The sequence below is a fragment of the Salvelinus alpinus genome, chromosome 6 (genome assembly GCF_045679555.1).
Source record: "Salvelinus alpinus chromosome 6, SLU_Salpinus.1, whole genome shotgun sequence".
NCBI lineage: Eukaryota > Metazoa > Chordata > Actinopteri > Salmoniformes > Salmonidae > Salvelinus > Salvelinus alpinus.
In genome coordinates this window covers 69,433,381-69,456,326 of record NC_092091.1, presented here as the reverse complement: position 1 = coordinate 69,456,326, position 22,946 = coordinate 69,433,381, and the positions used below count along the sequence as shown (strand labels likewise).

The 22,946-nt window shown below is 46.1% G+C and overlaps 1 protein-coding gene across 5 annotated transcripts in view; it reads right to left on the bottom strand.

The window, feature by feature from the left end:
• The window catches only part of bnc2 (basonuclin zinc finger protein 2), a 306,633-nt gene that overhangs the window by 21,517 nt on the left and 262,170 nt on the right, over positions 1-22,946 (bottom strand). The gene's annotated exons all lie outside the window — the stretch shown is intronic.

Genomic DNA, 22,946 nt, shown 5'->3' with positions numbered 1-22,946 from the left:
TTCTTCCCTCCCATCCCTTCATCCCTGCTTGTTGTTCAATCCCCATACAGGTCAGTACTACGGCTATGGAGAGAGAGAGAGAGAGGGCCCGTACTGCAGTGGGGGCTAGGAAAACACACACGGCCCAGCCTCCGTCCACTGTTCTGCTCCGCTCCAGATTCTCCTGGAGCACAGTCAACAGGGGCTTAGGCCACGGAAGGGGAGAGAGACTGATGGAGAGAAAGACAGACAGACAGGGAGAGATAGATAGAGGGGGGGGGGGGGGGTAGAAACACAGACAGGAAGAGAGAGAGAGAGGGTGAGGGAGAAACTCAAGCTTGCATTTACTGAACCCCACACCAACCAGAGTGAGTGAACAATATGAGGGGATTAGCTTGACTACAGTTCCTGGTCCAGGGGGAAACCTCATGTGCTTTTTATTTCAGAAACTTCTCATTATTATTCGCCCATTTTATAACCCCTCTCTGTTTACGCTATGTAATAGTAGATTTTGCAATAACGTGTTTTATGGTAACACGTATCAAAGTACAGACCACAAGAGCTGGGCAACAAAAAATACAAAATAAATATTAACAGATAATAAAACATAACATATTCAACAATGAACAAGAACATGTTTCATTGCATATTTCAGTCAAAGCAATGCTATTTGATGGTATCATGACTGGGCTTCATGTCTTTTATATACAAAAACAACTCTTTAGCACTTTTATGTAAATAGACTTACACTACGAGACTCGATCCACGTTCAAACACAAAGATATGCAATGATAACCCCACTTGTAAATCAAACGGCGCTTGTTAATTGAATGCTAACTTCCTAGAAGATGAGAAATGACGTGTAACACCACAATAGCTGTGTACACCACACTGTGTACATATCATATCTCAGAGCCTGGGTGATAGAAATTCCGAGACAGCTCATGTACATATTTGCACACAAACACAAAGTCCCTGTAGTGTTAACCACCTCTTGCAGCCCACTCTGCATTAGCGCATTAGTCTAGCGACGCCGCCGCAGCGTGAGTAACAAATGTGCCATTAGAAGCACTTTTTACAAGGAGGCACTCATCTCCCAATTAGCCTAATGTTGGCCCTCTCGTTCCCATGTATTTTCCAGCACTGCCCCCTCCATCCATCCCCAAGTAATACCTCATTAATCCCTCCCCCTCGCCCCGTTCCTCCTCCCTCCAGAGGTATGACAGATCACCCTGTCACTACACATCCCAGAGTCCTTTAAACAATGCGGATAAACCTCCGTTTGTGAGGTTAATGACAATTAAACAATAATTACAGCAGAGAAGCGGCAGTAGGATACACACTTAATCTAGTGGACGGCCCCTCTACCCCCTCTACATTATTAGTTTATCCACCGTGTCCGTGTCACTCGGAATTAATCCGCCCGACGACGGCTGTGTTTATTTATCTTGCAAACCGTTGGCTCGCTAGCGGCGTTCCCCGGTAATGTTTGCTAGTAGCGGAGGTGCCCGGGTGTTGTCGGGGGCGCCCGGCCCAGCAACCTGCCTGGTTAAATTATGGCTGACAGGAGAAGATGAACAAATGATGGCCTTGTTATGGGGCCGGGGCAACGCTGTCAGATTAAAACAAAACAGGCAATTATACAATTAGCTGTAGCGCTAGTATTAACAGGCTGCGCTGAGAGAGAGAGAGAGAGAGAGAGGAGCTGGGAGGATTTACATAGAGGACTAGAAGGAAAACATACACATACTTTTCACTAATCATCACCTATCATAACCAATGACCCAGTCTATTTGGCAGGGAGAGAGATCCTGCACTCCTCACGCAAGGCAAACAAAGCTAATATCAACCATTAATATCCTATGGGCTGTTAGTACAGTCGACAGTCGTGTTCTGGGGTTTGTGGAATAGGGGGATCTGTGACCCAGATAGAACTAAAGATGTCATAATGGGGGTTATCAGTCTTTCTAGGCTTTATGATAATGCCATTCAATAGACACATACATTATATACAGTAAGTGCATCTTGGCCCTAATAGATGTAGGCTACAATGCATAGGCTGGCTACGCTTGAGGCAGATTCACCAAGGGCAGAGCGATGCAACCAGCCAACCACACGGCTGTATGTATCACCCTATCGCCGCGAAGGAGACTACTGGCTGGCCGTGGCGTTGGAGTTGAACCCTGGGAACCACATTGATCCACCAATCGGCTTGCAGTGCCGCGTTCCCCCAGAAGACACCAGGGAATCCCCTATTGATCCCCCTCGGCCGCTCTCTTATCCCCAACGTGAAAAAGAAACTGCCTCTATCCCCACGCTCGCCACTTCAAGGGAGGCTAAGCACGAGTTCCTTGTGATCTGAGAAGGTCTTGAACCTTGTGGCTTCCCTCCATGTTCTGTTTCTCTCCCTCCCTTTCTCCCATTCTTTTTTTCTCTTTCTATCGCCCCATGAATAATGTATTTGGGTAGTGGTGGTGGCGAGAGGGGTGCCATGGGGGATGGGGTTCACAAAAGCTCAGTGCCTGGAGCCATCAAGTCAGAGGGCTAGGGCTGTCTCCAGCCCCTGCTCCGCTCCCATTGGCTCTCTGGTGGCAAGGTCGGAGGTCATTGGTTGAACAACCAGCACCACTTCCTGCATGGTGATGATGGGTCACGGGGGAGAGGGTCGACCCAGACGTGGGCGGAGGACATTTGTAAGGAACCGGTACTCTGCGATCACGCTTAGCTAACACCATGTTCTCATTTAAACTGAATGTTTTGTATGTGAGAGGACACACTTTAAAGATGGCGAACGCTTTACATTATTTTCCGCATTATCCTACATAATTATATCTGATTGGTAAAAGGGCATTTTTAAATGTTTACTTCCAATTGAAATGATACAGTAGTGCTATTAGATAATGGTGTCATGTATTACAATACTCAAAGGAAACAAGAAACTGACACTGACACTGAAACAATCAGAAACAGTCTGTCAGAAAGCAGAGAGAGAGAGAGAGGACTCATTCGTTCCAACAGGGAGATGGAAGAAGATCAACTACAGAGAGAGAGAGAGAGAGTGGGGGGGATGATCTTAAAGGACTCATGATGACCCCCTGAGGGGAGTGAGAGTCAACCAGCCCAGGCCTGGAGAATCATCCTGTTTTCCATATAACATCCCAGCCGCCCCTTAAAAAGACACCCTGACATCTAAACCAGGTGGGATTCAATAAAAGTCTACACATGGCCCTTCTGCTGCGGCACGTTCATCATTCTTATTAGAACTTGGGAGGGGGAGGCAGATCAGATATGGAATCCGGGTTGATGCCTTTTCCGTTATTCAATTAAACCCAGGCACTGCAGGTCGTGGTCAATATGATGCTCATCAGTGGCAGAGACTCCATCAGAGCCAGAATGACTGGGGTCTGCTCTCTCTGCAGTGTGAGTGAATGTGACTGCTTTTTCACTGAGAACCAGACACAGTGATCAAGCAATTCAAGCAGACTAGCCCAGAGATACCCTGGCCCTGCCTCCCTGCCTGGTTGCTCTCCAACCTGATTTAACTCAAGGCTTTGGTAAAATATTCATGACGACGTGTCGGTTGTTGCTTAGGGCGCTAATCGAGTGGAGTGAAAGTTATAGTGGTGGTTGCATGCAGGTGGTTTAGGGCCTTTCTACCAGGACAGAGAGGGTGAGTCACTCTCTGGCACTCCTTGACATCCAAGTGGCCCAGGGTGAGCTGTTCCCCCTCTTTTTCCCAGGGTCTCTCTCTTTCTGCACCTAAAGAGTGTCTGGTAACCTCTGGTTGTTTTAAAGCTGTCCCTCCGCATCTCTTCAAAGGGAAGGAGGACGGTCCTTTGGCCACAGCCCAGCAGAGGTGCAGATGGGGCGACACATGGAAGCCATTTCAGGGCCTCTGCGCCGCAGTGGAGCAGAAAAAAAATCTTTGGAGCGGCCCAGGCTTCAGATCAGATCAGAACCTTTCAAGATGCGCCTGCAGCAGTTAAATCTTAGCACCGTCTGGCCGGGCTTGGACCGATCTATTGATTTCGCTGTCTCTTTTCACAAGGCATCCAAGCTAACGTTTTGGCTAGCTAGCCCCGCTGTGCTAAGCAGCCGTATCCTCGGTCTACAGTGTAAAACACAGCGGACCCAGAACACACCCAGGGGGGACTCCTCTGAGAAGTGAGGGAGCAATAAATGAGAGAAAAGAGTGGGAGGAGAGAAAGGAGGGAAGGAGGGAGCGCCTGATGGTTCACATTAATTGAGGATGATTCGTGTGATGTGCAGCGTTTGGACGCGGCCAGGCCGGTCTGTCCTGGGCCTGGGAGACAGATGTGGGGGCCGCTGTTCCTCCTCCAGGGGCTGAAAGGAGCAGTGAGGCGGCTGAGAAATGGCCTGTCTGTCCAGGGGGGTGGAGGGAAGGGGCTGCTTTGGTGTGATGTCCTCCTTTTCTCTCCCTCTTATATCACATCTCCTTTGTCTTGATTACTATTTTGGCAAGGACCACGGGAGGAAAGGTGCATTAACATGTGCTCACCATTTGCTCCTTGGCTCTGCTCGTTGGCTTACAGTATGTTTCTGTTGTATTCTGATGTATGTATGTGTTGTTTCTGTTCTCCCTCAGTGTAATACCTGTCCCCCCCTCTAACAGCCATTATCCTTAAGCAGTTGACGGAGAGAAACACATCTGATCCGTTTGAAGATTAGCCCCGCTGGAGCGAGGACAAGTAAAACATTGATACTTGATATTTGTTGCGTTTTCTACCTAATATGGACTAATGACACTTGAGAATGAGGTTCCAACCTTCACTAATCATCAGCTTAATCTCATAGTCTGTGTCTGCCCATATCTTACAACAGAGAAAGCCGAGGTGTAATGAATTATCATTTAATACAGTTCTTCAAAGCCAATAAACATCAACTCCTACGTCTTGCCATTTATGTAAAAATGCACCAAATATGATTTCTTATTCCATTCTTACCTGTGATGAACCACAACTAATTTAATACACAGATAACCAATTCCCTACACAGTGCTCATTGTAAACTGAAATAACTGAGTACGAGACTGACTGATAAAAATAGACAAAAACACACACAATGTACTGACTCCTATCTGCACATGGTGATTTTCCAGTGTCTCCCATCATCATCATCCTGCAGGAGTAGTGGTGTCTATAACACACCATTAGGGGAGCTCTCTGCCTACTGTGTTTTTACTAGGCTAGCATGCAGCAGAGAGAGAGGAGAGAATAAGCTAATGGACTCTTTACTTAATGTGATTAGAGCCATTATTGACATGCTGCCAGGAAGATGCAAGACCATTAACTCAACCCCCACCACTCCTCCACCCCCCTGGTTCCACGGCAGCTCTGTACCCTATTTCACTGCCTGCCTCCCTGCCTACTTCCCTGCCTTGCCCTGCCTGCCTGCCTGCCTCTCTTCCTGCTTTCACACACAGGGGCCCCTAGACGGGGGGTATGGGGTCCCCAGAGAAGTACTGCACATGTTTTTGTCGTTGTTACTGGGAGTCATTGTAGCGTCTCGCAAAATTCAACCACGCTTTACAGCATAGCACACTGTCCTATCAGAGCACACTGGCTTATCAGAGCACACTGGCTTATCAGAGCACACTGGCTTATCAGAGCACACTGGCGTATCAGAGCACACTGCCCCCCGGCAACAAGACATGCATGTAGAAGTAGTGCAGTACATCTGGCTGTTCACTCTAATCCACTTGAAATGACAGAGCAATAACAAGCTGTTAACATGACTGGTCCACCAAGGAACAATAGATCAGATCGATTGTATTGCGTGTTTGACGGGGGAAATCTAATTGTTGCTGTTTGCTTTGAAATGACTAACATGAACAGGCTTCTGTTCAAGTGTCCACGAGGAAAGTAAAAGGTATACTTAAGTAGGAAATTGTCGCCCCCCCCCTGTTTCAAATTACAATGGTTCAGCCGCTCTGGTTTTAAATGGCCTCATTGGGATTGTTGCTTGGCATGTGGGTCGGCCCATTCATCTTTGAAGAGGTGGGTGGCACTGTTGCTGCAGTGTGATTTACACTACCCCACCTGAGTGCCAGAACACATCTATCCCTGTGGCACAGCAGTTCACATAGCCAGTGGCGCCTGGAGAATGTGTGTGTGTGTGTGTGTTCGGTGTGTGCGTGGCGCAAGTATCTGTTAGTATGCATTTGGGCCACAATGTGTGTTTTCTTTTGTGTGTTAGTGTACATACTTGGCGTGCGCGTGTGTGTGTCTCGCAGGGCCCTGTTCCAGGGCCTGTCTACTGTCATAAGTACCATAGTGGTGATTACCTACTGCAAAAATAAACATCATCACCATGTGCCCAGCCTCTCTGCACTGTAACGTATACATGAAGAAACGCTATAGACCATCAAAACACACAAGACCCCCAAAATAAAATCAAGCACAACAGTTTGCCTTGCCATTTGCGTGCGTGTGAGCACATGGAATACATTGGTTGAATAGCTTTAGTTTTGGACGCTTCAAATGAAACCCAAGTGGCTTTGAAAGGTAGAGAGAAACGAAAGACTGGAATGTATCAGGACGCTGATAGAGGAAAACAAAGGTTTTAGAAGGCCAGGGGATGCCGGAGGTGGAGATTGTGGAGCCCTTGTAGACCTGTGTGTGTATGTGTGTGTTTGAGCCATCCATGCACACACACATCTGGTCTGCAACACTCTGTCCATTTCACTGGACCTCTCTACTTTCTGATTTTCATTGTTCCTCACAGTCTACTAAACCCTCTTCTCCCTGGAGAGCCACTAGCTTCACCATTCCTCCTTCGTTCCCTCGTTCATTCCCCCGCGCTACAATATGTGAAATGACAGGCTGCTATAATACAGGTTTGTGGTGTGCGTTCCACTCTCTGTGGTTTTCAAGCACTACCTGAAATACTTCAAATGTTATCCTTTCCCAAAATCCTACATGTGTTTTTATGGCAGACGACACGTAGTCCACCTTAGCTCTTCTACTCTAGTCTACTCCGGTAGAACTACAGAGCTGAAAAACGAAAGCTTTTTGGTTCAATAGGGAGCCCTGGGAGGGTCATACAGGCCCTTAACAAGTTCATTGTTTATTTTATTGTTGTGAGGCAGGAACCCAAACCTCTGTGATACCTGGCGAGACCAGAGACGTGACGAGAGGACTGTCAACTCCCCATATCCAGCCGTGTAACTTCCTTTAGCAAATGTTAACTCCGTGACCCTCTGGCCAATCACGGGGCTGCACGGTGGGCGGCGGCCACACAATGTCTGGGGCTGGCCCTGTGACACGGGAGGAAGTGGAGAGGGAGACAGTGTTTGTTCAGAGGGACACATGGGACCACCTGGAAACTGGGTTCCAGGACCAAGGGAGGAAAACATAACCTCCAGAGGTGACGTGTCTGTGTGTGTGTGTGTGTGTGTGTGTGTGTGTGTGTGTGTGTGTGTGTGTGTGTGTGTGTGTGTGTGTGTGTGTGTGTGTGTGTGTGTGTGTGTGTGTGTGTGTGGCAATGCGTGCCTGTTAATCAGAGACATAAGCATTTTCATATCAATAAATCCAGTATGAACACACATGTACCGGTATGTAAGTGTGTGTAAGTACATGTATGTGTGTGTAAGTACACGTCTGTGAGTGACTGTGTTTAATGTAATACTATCCCCCGTTGTTTGGGTCTGTCTCGTCTGGCGGTGCTGTGTAGTTCAGTGCAGGGACTATCGATCCCTGGCCCTGTGGTCTAAGGGTTCCTGTCAGTAAACTCATTGAGCCGGGGCACCCTCTGTTCCCCCCCTCTGCCCCCACATAGCTACAAGCTAAACAGCCATCACAGAAACTCAATACGGCCAGACAAGTCCTGCTAGCCAGTACCTTCCCTCCCGCTAGGTCCCGCGAGGCTAACGCTAAGTCAATTCAGACGTGTAGCATCTCACACCAGTCTGAACCTGTTGTTGCCAGGGCTAGCGTGTTAGCGCTAATATGTCTCTCCATACAAATTACAAGCCGGGGGAAGAGGGACCAGATGCAATAAATATGGATTAGCTAATGTCCAGGTCCTCTCAGGTCTGTCGGGGTGGCTAGTGTTAGTGTTAGCGATAGCCGCTAAAGGAACTTGTCTGTCTGCGGCTTAGAGGTGGCGGGGGAGAGGGGAAGTGAAGCCTCACGGGAGCTCCTGGTGAGTTCTGGGAAATGAACTCCCTGCTTCCTTTAAATATACTGTCTAATGTAAATGGGGAGAGGAGGAGAGAGAGGGAGAGAGGAGGGTAGATATCATTTAGAAAACAATTAGTGGATAATGGAAGAGAGGATGAGGTGATGGTGTTTTTTATTTGAATATTGACTAGCCGGCGGGTTGGTGGGTTTATGGGTCAAATGTCGTGCTGCTCACCTTGTCTGAGTTGTGTGTGATTGATTCTATTACGGTGGTATGGCTGGTCTGTGTGTACGGCGGGACCCTGACAGAGAGAGCAGGATGGGAGCACAGCTTAGGATGAAAGGAGAGGTGAGGATGAGGTCAGGGGGGGGGGTGACGTTTCCACTATAACACAATGGACATATATTGATCTAGCTTGTTCACAAATCAGATTTCCTACCTTCTGGTATCTGTCTAGGTGTTTTAGTTATTCAGTGGAATGTCTGTAAACGCATCTCCTCCTAATGTAAATTCATCCAAACTCAATACAGGTCAATGAAAATATAGCCAAGAATATCTCCCACTTTTTCTTTTCTTTGTTACTTTGTTTTGGTAGTTTCACCAAGAGCTTAGCTTGATTTAGGAGGTTTTAGTAGCGGTGCTATAGAGAACATATGGCTCGATTCTAGTCAGGAATCACACCGTGTCAACACATCACAGCCCAAATGAATCATCTGGGAATCTGTGTATGTGTCATGACACATTTGGTACGTGTATGAACTCTATTAGAGTCAGAAGTCGTGTGGAGTCATAGGCCCTCACTGGATACATGGCTGGGAGCCCATTGGCTGAGGTACCAAGCACTGTTTGTCCCTCACTGGCACCCTTAGCTCATGTCTGACTGCCACTTTTAGCTTTCCTGTCATGGAAGCCAAAGACAAAATACCAATTGACCTTAAATGGACAATAAAGTTTTTTGGAACATGACGTGACTGGCTAGCTAAGTGGTACTGAGTTGATTTGACAACTGGTCTGGGGCCAGTGAAGGTAAATGAGGGCTTAGTGACAGTAAGCTATTTTAATCTCTGATCTAAGGACAGTTTGTACATACTCCTACAGATGAGGAGGGACCTCTGTGTGCAGGTGGTTGACTTTGGAGAAAAGTACAAGGTTTGGAGAGATAATAAAAAAATCCCAAATGATAATTGAGTCTCTCATTCTCTCACACACACACACACACACACACACACACACACACACACACACACACACACACACACACACACACACACACACACACACACACACACACACACACACACACACACACACACACACACACACACACACACACACACACACACACAGGGTATGTTGGGCCAGGTCTGGCTATGTGTGTGCCGTTGGCAGTCCCTCTGGGCAGATGTGGGGTGTGTGCCAGGGGCGTGCAGTGAGAGAGGGCCAGTGTGCCCCTGGCACAGCGTGCTAGCTGCTTTGAAGTGGAGGGGCAGTGAGCCGTACAGCGATGGGGCCATGTAATCCCTTTAAACACCATGGAGAAATACAAGGACCCCTCTCTGACTGTCTGTCTTTCTGACTGTCTGTCTGACTGTCTGTATGTCTGTCCAACTGACTGACTGTCTGTATGTGTGTCTGTCTGACTCAAAAGGCTCTGAAGGCCAGCAGGTGTGTCCACAGGTACAAGCATATGGGAGCCACCCCTCTCTGACTGTCTGTCTTTCTGACTGTCTGTATGTCTGTCCAACTGACTGACTGTCTGTCTGTGTGTCTGTCTGACTCAAAAGGCTCTGAAGGCCAGCAGGTGTGTCCACAGGTACAAGCATATGGGAGCCACCCCTCTCTGACTGTCTGTCTTTCTGACTGTCTGTCTTTCTGACTGTCTGTATGTCTGTCCAACTGACTGACTGTCTGTCTGTGTGTCTGTCTGACTCAAAAGGCTCTGAAGGCCAGCAGGTGTGTCCACAGGTACAAGCATATGGGAGCCGGTGCTAACCGTGACGCCACACACACACACACACACACACACACACACACTTCAACACGCTGAGCTGCATTGCTTAGTGAAAGTCAGTCTCTCCGTCAGGTTTTGTCTGGCTGGTGGGTTGGTTGACAGTCAGGGGGCATTCTTCAGAGGGTAGGTCAGCACCAGCACCAGGCCTGTAGCACAGCAGCCATGTAAGGTGCACCGTTAGACTGCATTCCTCCTGGCCCAGCTCTCTCTCTCTCTCTCTCTCTCACACACACACACACACACACACACACACACACACACACACGCATGCATGGACGAACACACGCACACACACACACTCTCTCTCATCTCCTCAAACACCTTAACCCTTGCCAACACATAAACACAAACATATAGACATTATTTTGTTTGGCGTGTGAACGGTACGAGGCAAACAAAGCTGCTTGGCTCTGGTTTCTCCCTAAATGCTATACTTCTCTCCTACACGTCCTATATGGAACGTCTTGAGTTCTAAACAACCATGAGAGTTTGGTTCTGGGTCTGGTGGTCATTACAGCTTGGCAGGTTTACCTGGGAGGAAAACATTCCTGCTCTACAATCTCGGTGTGTGTGTGTGTGTGAGTGTATGTGTGTGTGTCTCGAGTCTGTTCATGACCTCACGATATGGTCACAGAGCAGAGACAAACATGTCGAAGATATCTAGAAATATACTGTATACGGGTCTATAATACCTTTACATTGACCCTTGATATGAGCCTACAATTGGCTACATATGTTTTTTATCTGTCAATACTGATGTACTTGAGAATTCCATAAAAACCACTGAATCCATGTAAGTTGAATCTTTCAAGCCAAATTAGTATTGGAAAGTGACCTCAGGCTCATTGTCAAAGCATGATGTATTTTTATGCATGTGTGGTTTAGGTTTATCCTCATCACTATCCCATTACATATTTCTATAATATCTAGATTATATCATATAGAAACACATAATCACACATATTTACTTGACAAATTGTCTAATGACCCATCTGACTCTTTCCTTAACCCTGCTAGCTGGTTTCTAACACACTAAAGTAGCTCTCTGTCATACTGCTGGAATTATTTATGACCCCAGATCCCATGGCTGGGTCAACCACAGCACCCATCCACCCAACAGTCTAACCGGCACTATCAACTAATAATTCTACTCCCTGCTCTCTGGGGGGGGCGGTTGTGTTTTGTGTGAGGAGAGAGAAAGACGGAGTCACTGAAGCACACGGTGGTGGAAAGGAAAAGAGAGGGAGGGAGGGATGAGAGGAGGAGTGGGGGGGAAGGGGGGGGGGGGCTAAAGTGAAAAGTCATGCCAAGGTGCAGAGGGGGCCTCTACAGTCCACAGGGAACGATGGCTACATCTACGGATAGTACTCAAGTGCTATTAAACACTCCTTCTTTCTCTCATTCCATCCCTCCATCCCCCTTCCTCCTTCTCTCTCTACTAACTCCCCAGGTCCGGGCTAGGTACAAATGGCTATTTGCTGTACAACTCCCACAACATGTTTGTGTCTGCTAGCACAAGACCCTAACAGCGTGTAAAACACAAAGAGACAGAGAGAGGGCCCTTTTCTCTATTCACAAATGTCCCCCCGGAACACAAAAGCTTTCTGAATGGAGAATGGAGATGTCAAAGTGCTATTAGGACGGCCATGCTGAAAGAGAAGCACAGACAAGAGTCTCCCCTGTCAATAGAACCTTAATGCGCCAAGGAGCTCCGGAAGAGCCATTGTGTGTGTGTGTGTGTGTGTGTGTGTGTGTGTGTGTGTGTGTGTGTGTGTGTGTGTGTGTGTGTGTGTGTGTGTGTGTGTGTGTGTGTGTGTTTATGTGTCTTTTTTAGCCTCGTGAACGTAGAGTATGGACACTCTCTCGCTCACACACACACACCCCCACATCGACATAAACACACCTCACACACACACACCCCCACATCGACATAAACACACCTCACACACACACACCCCCACATCGACATAAACACACCTCACACACACACACCCCCACATCGACATAAACACACCTCACACACACACCCACACATCGACATAAACACACCTCACACACACACACCCCCACATCGACATAAACACACCTCACACACACACACACACAGTCTCATCACTTTTTAAAGACACATTCAAAGGGAATAGATGATCCCCTGCAGAGAGAGTCCTAACTGATCAAAACAAAGAAGCAGATTTTAAACTGCAGCCTTCAGATAAATCTACCTTCCAATCACAACGCAACGTTCCACAAACTGCAACAAAGAATCACCTTTAAATAATAGGAAGTAGCTGCTGAGGCGAGACACAATTTATTTTATTACAGCTTTTTTTTGTCTCACATTCCCTTATGATGTCGTGGTGAGAGTACGGCTAAATTAAGAAGTAGGCATTAAAAGGGGGTGGTAATGGACTGTCTCCATTAAAGGGATGATCATGGTTGTGTGATGGTTGTGTCAGGCTTGCTAGCTGTCGCCTGCTGGGCCTCTCCCGGCGGATGCTAACATGTCTGAACTGAACAACAGTAGACATACAGTAGACAAGGCTTTCATTCTCTCTCACACCTATAGCAAGCTGTCTGTCAGCATCACTGTGTGTGTGTGTGTGTGTGTGTGTGTGTGTGTGTGTGTGTGTGTGTGTGTGTGTGTGTGTGTGTGTGTGTGTGTGTGTGTGTGTGTGTGTGTGTGTGTGTGTGTGTGTGTGTGTGTGTGTGTGTGTGTGTGTGTGTGTGTGTGTGGAGACAGACATATTTCTCTCCTCTAATTAGTGGAAGGGAGTCCTAGGGGCAATCAGTGTTCGGGGTTAATGAGAGTTGGAGCGGAAAGGAGAGGCAGAGCAGGGAGGGGTGCGTTGGTACCCCTCGTTGGTAACACTCGTACCCCTCTCATCATGCTGTCACCCTAAAGGGGCTTTACCCTAGCAGCGGCTCTCTGTAGCGCTGTGACAGATCACACACTCACGCGTGTCGAGTCTCTCTCTCTCCCTCCCTCAAAGAGAGGCTCACTCACTCCTCTTTCACTGTAACAAAAAGAAAGAAGACAGAAGCTCTGGCAAGATGCACCGTCTTCTCTCCTCCTTTTCCCTCCATCACCCAGATGTGACAGCGAGACGCAGGCCTGATTCTGACGCGCGGGAAAAGGAAGTGTGCAGCGGGCGAGAGAGAGAGAGTGCTCGGGGCGAGAGAGGGAAAGACTGCAATGTAATGTCAATAATATTTCTCTTTTAGGTTTTGTTTTGTCTTTCATACCATGTGATGTGTCTTCTCAGTCAGGTTGAGACTGGTCTACTATTGCTTTAATGTGATGTGTCTTCTCAGTCAGGTTGAGACTGGTCTACTACTATTGCTTTAATGTGATGTGTCTTCTCAGTCAGGTTGAGACTGGTCTACTATTGCTTTAATGTGATGTGTCTTCTCAGTCAGGTTGAGACTGGTCTACTATTGCTTTAATGTGATGTGTCTTCTCAGTCAGGTTGAGACTGGTCTACTACTATTGCTTTAATGTGATGTGTCTTCTCAGTCAGGTTGAGACTGGTCTACTACTATTGCTTTAATGTGATGTGTCTTCTCAGTCAGGTTGAGACTGGTCTACTACTATTGCTTTAATGTGATGTGTCTTCTCAGTCAGGTTGAGACTGGTCTACTACTATTGTCTTCCATGTGATGTGTCTTCTCAGTCAGGTTGAGACTGGTCTACTACTATTGCTTTAATGTGATGTGTCTTCTCAGTCAGGTTGAGACTGGTCTACTACTATTGCTTTAATGTGATGTGTCTTCTCAGTCAGGTTGAGACTGGTCTACTATTGCTTTAATGTGATGTGTCTTCTCAGTCAGGTTGAGACTGGTCTACTATTGCTTTAATGTGATGTGTCTTCTCAGTCAGGTTGAGACTGGTCTACTACTATTGTCTTCCATGTGATGTGTCTTCTCAGTCAGGTTGAGACTGGTCTACTATTGCTTTAATGTGATGTGTCTTCTCAGTCAGGTTGAGACTGGTCTACTACTATTGTCTTCCATGTGATGTGTCTTCTCAGTCAGGTTGAGACTGGTCTACTATTGCTTTAATGTGATGTGTCTTCTCAGTCAGGTTGAGACTGGTCTACTATTGCTTTAATGTGATGTGTCTTCTCAGTCAGGTTGAGACTGGTCTACTACTATTGCTTTAATGTATAGTTATTCTCATTAATGTTGTTGTTGTAGTTGCTGTTAATAGTAATCCCATTTCCACTACTACTATTAGTATTGATGCCTTATTGCTGTTGGTCCCACCATGTTTTGATATATGTCTACTTTGACAATGTAAGTCATTTAACTTGCCATGTCAATAAAGTCTACTGAATTGAATTGAAAGAGGGATGGAGAGAGAAAGAGCGAGGCCATGGCGGCCCTGGCATCTGTCGGCTCTCATTTGGTGTGCAGCAGCGCTGGCGGGAGAAACACAGACCCTTCCAGATGTCCCCACGACTTGCCGATGAAGTGGCGAGATGAGCCGCGTTGACTACTGTACAAGACGCTATCTTCACCCCTTCACTTGTCACCCCCCCCCCCCCCAACACACACACACACACACACACACACACACACACACACACACACACACACACACACACACACACACACACACACACACACACACACACACACACACACACACAGCCCTGTCATCTTACTGGTGTTCACTGTCAGGCAATGAATTATGGGCAACGGGCAGGTGGAGGTTGACTGTCCAAACCCTCCTCCAATCCCTTTCTTCCTTCCTTTATCTCTCTCCACCTCTCCCTGTCTTGCCCTTCCAGTACCTGCCCTGCTCCACTCTCTACTCTCTCCTGTCCTCTCAGTGGCTGGGGTGACCTGGGGCGGACACAGGGAAATGGATCCAGTATGGTGGCTAATTTACCTGTCACTCCCATCAGCCCTCACTGGACTGACGGGGCCACTCACTCCACATCAGGACGGGGTGAGGAGGGGGTGGGGGTTACTGCATTATTAATGAAGGCAGTGCCATTGAAGACATTTATACGCTACAGCAACACTAAACCACTGGCGCCTCACCTTGGATCACAAACACAAGCCATGATGATTTAGATAGGCACAGAGCACATTAGCAATACAGCTAAAGTCACATGACACCAGTGGTGGATAGCCTCAATCTCAATACACTTTGTCAAGCGCATAGGCAGGGTCATTTCATTTTGTGTGTTGAGTTCACACACTTTATCAAAGCATATCTTTTCCAGTTATTTTTTGTTTCACTGGAAAGATAATTGTATTTGTAATAAATGTTTCACAGCCTTTGATTTGTTTTTCATTATTGCTCGACAATGCCAAATCATTACAACTTGTAAAACATTATGAGGGCAGGCATCAAATCTCTCTCTCTTCAATTCAAGGGGCTTTATTGGCATGGGAAACATGTGTTAACATTGCCAAAGTCTCTCTCTCTCTCTCTCTCTCTCTCTCTCTCTCTCTCTCTCTCTCTCTCTCTCTCTCTCTCTCTCTCTCTCTCTCTCTCTCTCTCTCTCTCTCTCTCTCTCTCTCTCTCTCTCTCTCTCTCTCTCTCTCTCTCTCTCTCTCTCTCTCTCTCTCTCTCTCTCTCTCTCTCTCTCTCTCTCTCTCTCTCTCTCTCTCCATGGTAGATCCAATGGAGGAGAGTTATGGGAGATATTGATGGGATTTAAAAACATGTCTTCCTGTATTTATCTGATGATGTAATAGAATGAAATACAATATGAATATGAGAGGGATTATCAGTGTGTGAACCCATTAAATTGAGAAGGACATTTGATTCAGGGTTTTGATCATTTCAGTCAGTTGATTGATACAGACGTGTCAGTACTCAGAACCTTTTCCTGCCTTTATTGTCCTGTGAAGTAAATGACATGATCCTTGACATCTGATCATAGGACAGAAAACCCCTCCATGTTCTCTCTCTCTCTCTCTCTCTCTCTCTCTCTCTCTCTCTCTCTCTCAATGCAGTGGGGTCAGCAGTGAGGTGAGAGGTGTCAGTCATATCCCGACTACAACAAAGGCTTAAGAAAAGCAGAGATTAAAAACAGAGAAAAGAGACGGAGGAGAGCAGAGAGGTAACGGTGTTCACTGCTCCAGATTTACTGTCCATTAGACAACGCTCCCTAAACCTGCCGTATAAATTTCCACCGCCGTGTCACATTCGTCTCTACTGTTTCCAAGTCTGCCGGACCGGCCGACCCAGAGGACGTGTTTCTGTCCAGAGAGATGGACTCCCAGACAGGCACTCATACACCCCCCCCCCCCCCACACACACACACACACACACACACACACATTATGAAAGTATTAAGCCCTGGTCTTTTGTTTTTAGTTATTTAATCTTTCCCTTCTTTTTTTATGTAAGACTTGGACCTGGTTAGGGGAATGAGACTGAGGGGCGGGGGGGGGGGGCTGCTCAGGCTTTTTGATGTCACCGCTCACCGCCGCACATACCTCCAGGAGGAATAACAGTAAATCAAGGTGTAATGTGGGTTTATGAGTGGACTGAGGACTGGGATGTGGATGGGGGCCAAATGGGCTCTCAAGGGGGGCTAACTGGAGGCCTCCCATTTGGGCTGGGGACCAGGGGCCTGGGGATGGGGCCAGGGAAGCTTAGGACCTGGATGGATGAGAGAGCTTGGGGGGTTGAGGAGTGCATGCACCAAGGGGGAGAGAGAAGGGGGACAGAGGGAGAGAGAAAGAGACGGCCATAGAGGTAGTGAAAAAGTGATGAAGAGAAAGATAGAGAGGTGAGTGAGTGAGAGACGTGAGTGCGAGAGGGAGAGAGGTGAGTGCGAGAGGGAGAGAGGTGAGTGAGTGAAAGAGCGAGAAAGAGGTGAGTGAGACAGAGAGTGGACGACTAGAGTCTGGCCGGGGTGTGGAGCTTGGCACTGCTCATCCCTGAGAGATGGTGTCTTTTCACGGTTCAGACACGGCCGCTCCTTTAATCTGTCTATCCTCAGACATGGAGGAGGAGGAGGAGGAGGAGAGAGGGGAGAAGAGAGGGGACTGGGTGGGTTAGCGTGCCGGATAGATTTTTGCTTTATATCACTTTTACAGCTAGGCTGCACTTTCTCTCAGACACACACACACATTCACACAGACACACACACAGACACACACAGACATAGCTGGGATGGCAGAAAGAAAATGGTGATCAGTTCTTATCGAGGCTCTCGCTTCAAATTGAACCCAGCGCTCACAGGGTGTTCTCCACATGTGTGTAACATTCAGCCCTGAGTCCAGACACTCCCTTCTTCCCTCCCTCCCTCCCTCCCTCCCTCCCTCCCTCCCTCCCATGGTGCGTTTGTTGTCTGTGAACTTAAAACGGCCCGTGGCACATCGTAACGTTTTCAGGTGGTGACATGTTTGCGCTCGACTTTCCACATGAACTATGTACGCCCACGGGGAACCTAAAGAGCCACGCTGTAGAACCAAGTCAGGCCCCTAAAGGTCGGGACCTCAACATCCCTCACAAAACAACAACACTTTAGACTGCTACTGTGAAGAGACATATCTTATCAATAGACTTAAGATCTTGAAAAACAAAATCTCACTTCAACAACTCTCAAATCAAAAGAGGAGTTTAGAGTTTAGGCCCCTTAGTCAAACAACATGGTGGAATCTGAAAAGAAAACAATGAGAGGAGGACTTTGGGGTGAAGTGCTTGCTGATGGCGGTTAGCGTAGCATTAGCAGCGCAACACCTGTTTCGACTTAAAAGCGGGGCCAGAAGTGAGATTAGCTAAACATGCCCATAAAGGGGAAGCTGGCCGCGTCTCCATCTCGGCTCTGATAACAGCACAGACTTCTGGCCCAAACATATTTCTCTAAGGCTGCTCCCTCAACTCAGAGGGAACTAAGTGATGCAGTCACAATGCTATGGAATGGCGGGGGGAAACATTCCAGCGTTACACCGCCAGTGGGATCTGAGAGGAGCAGTCAATCCACAAAGAGGAATACTCACTCTTGGGAGACTTTAAACATCTTTGATGAGATCATGGTTTTTGACTTGCTCATGCCCCAGCATACCCACATACATGTATAATGTGTCTCTCTGTGTGTGTTGGGCTTGTTTTGCATATCGTTAATCAATCATAGATTGAGCCTTGTAACACGAATACAAGCATGTTGAGTTCTAGATGTCACTACTGGCACATTTTGGTGGATACACACCAAGGCCTAAGGCTGTTTTAAGGCTGTTAGAAGACTTGTGAATAACGCATAAGTAACGAGATCTAACACACATGCACACAGAAACACACCCTTTCACACGTCGAGTCGAACAAAACTTTCTATCGTATAATTGCCTTCTAACTGACTCCTAGGCAAACCTCACTGAAAGGCAATGAGTGAGACAAAGCCTCTCTAGGATTCCCTGTGCTTTAAACCTCGGGAATGTGAGAGAAATCGACGCAATCTGACCAAACTCCTAACCTGGGGGGATACTGGGAGCAGGGCTTCCAGAATTAAGGAGACTGGATCTGAAAGTGATCCTGGAAATTCACTAGTCTGTAATTAGATTTGGCGGCACGACACAGTAGCACAGCGTCTTGACGAGAAGCGCTTTGTAGTTTGTCACTTGAATGGGCTTGGGTTTTGTCAAGGATCAGGGGCGAGGGGTGAGACAGAGTTCTACACACATCAACAGGGCTGGGATGGCTGTGTGATGTCTACTCATAGCGACTCCTGGAGTTGATTGGGAGGGAATTTCAATGTGTCAATACAGCCAGTAGCTGTTGGCACTTCATGGGTTGGGTGTTGTAATAATTACATTGTTAAGTCACTGTCAGATCCGTATGCTGTGGCTATCTGTTTATCACAAGAAGTGGCGTTGTGTTTTGCAGAGCGGGAGGAAAGGTGTTTAACACCTCTCTCTCTGTCATTGACACTGTTGAGCTCACATGGTGGGGGAACGGTAGTGACATGCTAATCTGTGAACAAACACGCACGCAAGCATACACACACATTCATGTGCACACACAGACTGTAAACATACTATCTCTCTCTCTCACACCCACTGCCACGCGGCTGTGGTCTCTGGGTAATGACAGTGTGACTCTTGGGGCTTGACTAGGGACGTTCCTGCTCTTATCTTGGTTTAGGTAGAGGGTGAATCATCTCTGTGCGTGTGAGTCCACGTGTATGTCTGAGGATGCATGTGAGTGTGTGTGTTGTGTGGGATACATTCCTCTGTGCAGCAGCGTGCAGAGTGATGGGGAGGTGATAAGGCCTCATCTGGTACAGAGAGAGAGAGACCTGCTAATAGTGCAGACACAGCAACCCTACTGCTATACTACAGTAGAGAGTGTGGACTATACACTATAGTAGAGAGAGTGGACTATACACTATACACTACAGTAGAGAGAGTGGACTATACACTATACACTATACACTACAGTAGAGAGTGTGGACTATACACTATACACTACAGTAGAGAGTGGACTATACACTATACACTACAGTAGAGAGAGTGGACTATACACTATACACTACAGTAGAGAGAGTGGACTATACACTATACACTACAGTAGAGAGAGTGGACTATACACTATACACTACAGTAGAGAGAGTGGACTATACACTATACACTACAGTAGAGAGAGTGGACTATACACTATACACTATAGTAGAGAGAGTGGACTATACACTATACACTACAGTAGAGAGAGTGGACTATACACTATACACTACAGTAGAGAGAGTGGACTATACACTATACACTACAGTAGAGAGAGTGGACTATACACTATACACTACAGTAGAGAGAGTGGACTATACACTATACACTACAGTAGAGAGAGTGGACTATACACTATACACTATACACTACAGTAGAGAGAGGACTATACACTATACACTACAGTAGAGAGAGTGGACTATACACTATACACTATACACTACAGTAGAGAGAGTGGACTATACACTATACACTACAGTAGAGAGAGAGGACTATACACTATACACTACAGTAGAGAGAGTGGACTATACACTATACACTACAGTAGAGAGAGTGGACTATACACTATACACTACAGTAGAGAGAGTGGACTATACACTATACACTACAGTAGAGAGAGTGGACTATACACTATACACTACAGTAGAGAGAGTGGACTATACACTATACACTACAGTAGAGAGAGTGGACTATACACTATACACTACAGTAGAGAGAGTGGACTATACACTATACACTTAAGTAGAGAGAGTGGACTATACACTATACACTACAGTAGAGAGAGTGGACTATACACTATACACTATACACTACAGTAGAGAGAGTGGACTATACACTATACACTACAGTAGAGAGAGTGGACTATACACTATACACTACAGTAGAGAGAGTGGACTATACACTATACACTACAGTAGAGAGAGTGGACTATACACTATACACTACAGTAGAGAGTGTGGACTATACACTATACACTACAGTAGAGAGAGTGGACTATACACTATACACTATACACTATAGTAGAGAGAGTGGACTATACACTATACACTATACACTACAGTAGAGAGAGTGGACTATACACTATACACTATAGTAGAGAGAGTGGACTATACACTATACACTATACACTACAGTAGAGAGAGTGGACTATACACTATACACTACAGTAGAGAGAGTGGACTATACACTATACACTACAGTAGAGAGAGTGGACTATACACTATACACTACAGTAGAGAGAGTGGACTATACACTATACACTACAGTAGAGAGAGGACTATACACTATACACTACAGTAGAGAGAGTGGACTATACACTATACTCTATACACTACAGTAGAGAGAGTGGACTATACACTATACACTACAGTAGAGAGAGAGGACTATACACTATACACTACAGTAGAGAGAGTGGACTATACACTATACACTACAGTAGAGAGAGTGGACTATACACTATACACTACAGTAGAGAGAGTGGACTATACACTATACACTACAGTAGAGAGAGTGGACTATACACTATACACTACAGTAGAGAGAGTGGACTATACACTATACACTACAGTAGAGAGAGTGGACTATACACTATACACTACAGTAGAGAGAGTGGACTATACACTATACACTTAAGTAGAGAGAGTGGACTATACACTATACACTACAGTAGAGAGAGTGGACTATACACTATACACTATACACTACAGTAGAGAGAGTGGACTATACACTATACACTACAGTAGAGAGAGTGGACTATACACTATACACTACAGTAGAGAGAGTGGACTATACACTATACACTACAGTAGAGAGAGTGGACTATACACTATACACTATACACTACAGTAGAGAGTGTGGACTATACACTATACACTACAGTAGAGAGAGTGGACTATACACTATACACTATACACTACAGTAGAGAGAGTGGACTATACACTATACACTATAGTAGAGAGAGTGGACTATACACTATACACTATACACTACAGTAGAGAGAGTGGACTATACACTATACACTACAGTAGAGAGAGTGGACTATACACTATACACTATACACTACAGTAGAGAGTGTGGACTATACACTATACACTATACACTACAGTAGAGAGAGTGGACTATACACTATACACTACAGTAGAGAGTGGACTATACACTATACACTACAGTAGAGAGAGAGGACTATACACTATACACTATACACTACAGTAGAGAGTGTGGACTATACACTATACACTACAGTAGAGAGAGTGGACTATACACTATACACTACAGTAGAGAGTGGACTATACACTATACACTACAGTAGAGAGAGTGGACTATACACTATACACTACAGTAGAGAGAGTGGACTATACACTATACACTACAGTAGAGAGAGTGGACTATACACTATACACTACAGTAGAGAGAGTGGACTATACACTATACACTATACACTACAGTAGAGAGAGGACTATACACTATACACTACAGTAGAGAGAGTGGACTATACACTATACACTACAGTAGAGAGAGTGGACTATACACTATACACTACAGTAGAGAGTGTGGACTATACACTATACACTACAGTAGAGAGAGTGGACTATACACTATACACTACAGTAGAGAGAGGACTATACACTATACACTACAGTAGAGAGTGGACTATACACTATACACTACAGTAGAGAGTGTGGACTATACACTATACACTACAGTAGAGAGAGTGGACTATACACTATACACTACAGTAGAGAGAGGACTATACACTATACACTACAGTAGAGAGAGTGGACTATACACTATACACTACAGTAGAGAGTGTGGACTATACACTATACACTACAGTAGAGAGAGTGGACTATACACTATACACTACAGTAGAGAGAGGACTATACACTATACACTACAGTAGAGAGAGTGGACTATACACTATACACTACAGTAGGGAGAGTGGACTATACACTATACACTATACACTATAGTAGAGAGAGTGGACTATACACTATACACTATACACTACAGTAGAGAGAGTGGACTATACACTATACACTATAGTAGAGAGAGTGGACTATACACTATACACTATACACTACAGTAGAGAGAGTGGACTATACACTATACACTACAGTAGAGAGAGTGGACTATACACTATACACTACAGTAGAGAGAGTGGACTATACACTATACACTACAGTAGAGAGAGTGGACTATACACTATACACTACAGTAGAGAGAGTGGACTATACACTATACACTACAGTAGAGAGAGTGGACTATACACTATACACTTAAGTAGAGAGAGTGGACTATACACTATACACTACAGTAGAGAGAGTGGACTATACACTATACACTATACACTACA